Below are 3,993 nucleotides of genomic sequence, written 5' to 3' on the forward strand. Positions count from 1 at the left end.
AAATAGGTTGCCCAACGTAGTTTTTGGATTGGAGGGTGGACTCCGCAGACTATGAATTGCTTAAGTTTAAAGGTTTCTCTGCATGATGTGCGTTGAAGTGTCACCTCTATTGAATTCCTTTATGTTGACTTATTTAGTTTTTCAAAGTGGAAGATTGGGGATGGGGAAACGGAGTTATATTTTGTGAATGTATAGTTGCTGACTTATTATTTTTATGTTTAAATGTATAAACTGTCAATGTCTCAAATTAACTAGCTGTAAATTTTGACATTCTGGCTTTACTTCCTTTTTGACAGCTCAATTTGTTGGTAAATATGATGCTGTGGATGTAATTGTCTTATTGATATTAACATAAAGTAAGCCTTCTTTCTTAAATGTTATCTGCCTCTGATATGTTGTGATGTTCCTTTCTCACCTCTTTTCAATTGTGTTGTCATTCTCTCTCAACAAGTTGTGTTTCTTCCTCTCTTGGTTGGTGCATTTCTTAAGTGATTTTATGTGTTAGTTAGAAATAATTCTACACTATGGTAAAATTATTTTACATTGGTATCATGGAACAATTATGAAGAAATTATATAGAAGTGAATAAAACCCTAATTCTTGGAAGGAAGAGGAGAGGACGGAAAGAGTGTGGTGTTCGGACGGCGAAAGATGGGAGGCGAAGGAAGGGCGGCGATGAAGAAGAACCAAAATCTGGGGGCTTCGAGTCACTGGGTCTGAGTCCCAATGTGTTCAAGGGAATCAAGCGCAAAGGGTACAAAGTTCCCACCCCCATTCAGCGCAAGACCATGCCCCTCATCCTCTCTGGCTCGGACGTCGTTGCCATGGCTCGCACCGGCTCCTGGAAAATGGCTGCGTTTCTCGTTCCCATGATTCAGCGCCTCAACCAGCACATCCCTCAGTCTGGAGTTAGAGCCCTGATTCTGTCTCCCACTAGGGACCTCGCCCTTCAGACTTTCAAGTTCACCAAAGAGCTTGCCCACTTCACAGGTTCGCTTTCCTTTTTGTTTGATGCAACTTTTTGGATCGATTTTGATTTTGACTTTGGTTTTGGTTTCGTTTCCAGACCTACGTATCAGTTTGTTGGTTGGCGGCGATAGCATGGAGAGTCAGTTTGAGGAATTGGCTCAGAGTCCTGACATTATAATTGCCACTCCTGGTAGACTCATGCATCATTTGTCTGAAGTTGATGACATGTCCTTGCACAGCATCGAGTACGTTGTTTTCGACGAGGCCGATTGTTTGTTTGGCATGGGTTTTGCCGAGCAGTTGCATAAGATTCTTCCTCAGCTCGGGGAGAATCGCCAGACCTTGCTTTTCAGTGCCACATTACCCAGTGCTCTTGCAGAATTTGCAAAGGCTGGTCTGAGAGACCCTCAGCTTGTTCGCCTCGGCCTAGAGACTAAGATCAGCCCTGACTTGAAGCTCGCCTTCTTCACCTTGAGACAGGAGGAGAAGTACCCCGCCCTGCTGTACTTGATCAGGGAACATATTGGTTCTGATGAGCAGACATTGAATTTTGTGTCCACCAAACATCATGTAGAGTTTCTCAATGTCTTGTTTCGCCAAGAGGGTATTGAGTCGTCTGTGTGTTATGGTGACATGGATCAGGATGCTCGAAAAATCCATGTATCCAGGTTTAGGTCTAGGAAGACCATGTTGTTGATTGTCACCGACGTTGCNGCTNNTGGCATCGACATTCCATTGCTTGATAATGTTATCAATTGGGACTTCCCNCCNAAGCCTAAAATATTTGTCCATCGAGTTGGAAGGGCTGCAAGGGCTGGTCGGACTGGTACCGCATATTCTTTTGTGACTCCTGAGGATATGGCCTACCTCTTGGATCTTNATTTGTTTCTTTCAAAACCCATCAAACCTGCTCCCACTGAAGAAGAGCTCTTGCAGGATATGGATGGTGTAATGTCTAGATGTGACCAGGCAATGGCAAATAGAGAAACCATTTATGGTCGTTTCCCACAAAAAGTCATTGACCTTTTTTCAGACAGAGTCAGGGAAGTTATGGATACTTCTGCAGAACTGGAATTATTGTAGAGGACCTGTAAAAATGCATTTCGTTTATATTCAAAAACAAAACCCTTACCTGCTAAGGAGTCCATCAGAAGAGTAAAGGATTTGCCTCGGGAAGGGCTGCATCCAATGTTCATGAAGGTGTTAGAAACGGGGGAGTTAACNGCNCTTGCATTTTCTGAGCATTTGAAGAAGTTTAGGTGAGTGTAAGATTATGTCNTGCAGGTATCCTTTCTACTCGTATTCTTTCTGTAGATTCTACAGTTTCATTGCTTTAATAATTCAATTTCAGGCCAAAACAAACCATTTTGGAAGCCGAAGGCGAAGCAGCTAAATCAAAGCATCAACAGGTGAATTTATTCTTTAAATACATTGTCCACATTATGTCCAGTGTAGAATTCCATTTTCTGGTCCAATTCCATAATTTTATTGTTGGATTTGGTATGTAGAGTAACATTGTTGTTGCTCCCCCTCTTCCAGGGATTAAAATCAACGCTTCTCTTGTACGACATAACATTTCCCATTTCAATATAATTCATGTCATAGTCATTAGTTCAGCATTTATCTTTTGAAGTAAATCTCCCATTCTCCTATCACATTCTTATTGTTTTACTTTGTTTGCCAATTTCCAAGCACATTCTTATTTATTTTTTAGATTTGGGTATTTGTATTCATGATTGGGTTATATATTGAATGTCCTTGTCGGTGTTTCATTTATGCTTTGTTATATATCATGTTAAAGTTTATGGTCCATGCGACCAAAATATCCCCCTTGAAATTAGTTATGATGTGCTTGTCTACATTGTTATCTTTGTACTTTTCCTATACATTAAACGTCATGCTCAATAATTGCAGGGCCCTTTCGGGCAATGGGGTGATGTGATGAAAAGGAAAAGAGCCATTCATGAGAATATTATAAATTTGGTCCACGAACAACAGCAATCTAAGGATAGTATGGAAAAGGTATTTGGCTACTGCTGAAATTTGGATTGGGACAATTCAACCTCCTTTTTCTTTAAATAACCTCCAGTATTCTGCTGACTGATTGGAATCAATAATAGTTAATTTTATTTTGGATTTTCTTTTTCACGTATCCATTTCTTGGGATATGTATATGTTACTTGCAGGAGGAAATCGAATCAGTACTCAATCCTTCCACGGAGAAAGGAAGAAAAGGTTTTATTTCATTTATATTGCCATTGAATATTCTTGAGTTTGGTCATTGTATTTTCAACTTTTAAAGTAAATAATCTTCATCATGATGTATTTCCCCCTTGTTTTATGTACTGCCTTATGCCTCTGGAACAAAGTAGTTGGCTACTAGTACTGATATATACTATATATTCTGTGGTGGTTGTATCACTACGTTCTTTCAAGTATACTATATATTTGTATGAATTTATAGGATATTGTGGAATCTGTCTGCTTGGCTATCGTTTGATATGCAATTTTCTTTCCATGTTGCATCCAGAAAATACCTTCCCCGTGTAAGAATTTGTCGGTTAAAATTGGTAGAAAAATTCAAGGTTTACTTTTACTTGGACACGCTTTATTAGGATTTTAGTGAAAGAAGACTAGACGAGTTAAGTCAGAAAAATATGATGATTAGTTTCTGATTCTGTTTACTTGAGTTTTACCAGCACATGGTTCTAAGAGAAAACCCCAAAGTTTCAAGGATGAAGATCACTATATAAGTTCAATACCAAAAAATCAAGTAAGTTTCTATCTGAATTACATAGTTCATCATACAGATATACACTATATTCATGGTGATTATGATTCTGAAACAAAAAAACATTGCTACTAATTTTGCTATGATTCTCAGCATATGGAGGCTGGCCTTTCAGTAAAAGCCAATGAAGACTTTGCTTCAAATAGGTAGCAGTTCTCTTTATTATGCTATTGGGGTGATTTTATTGTAAACCATTTCTAAATCATTAGTTCAGAAGCCAAACTAAAACTTTT

General features: G+C 38.9%; 1 pseudogene; it reads left to right on the plus strand.

Moving 5' to 3' along the window:
* LOC106769373 overlaps positions 1-3,993 on the plus strand; it is a 16,712-nt pseudogene that overhangs the window by 10,898 nt on the left and 1,821 nt on the right.

The sequence above is a fragment of the Vigna radiata genome, chromosome 1 (genome assembly GCF_000741045.1).
Source record: "Vigna radiata var. radiata cultivar VC1973A chromosome 1, Vradiata_ver6, whole genome shotgun sequence".
NCBI lineage: Eukaryota > Viridiplantae > Streptophyta > Magnoliopsida > Fabales > Fabaceae > Vigna > Vigna radiata.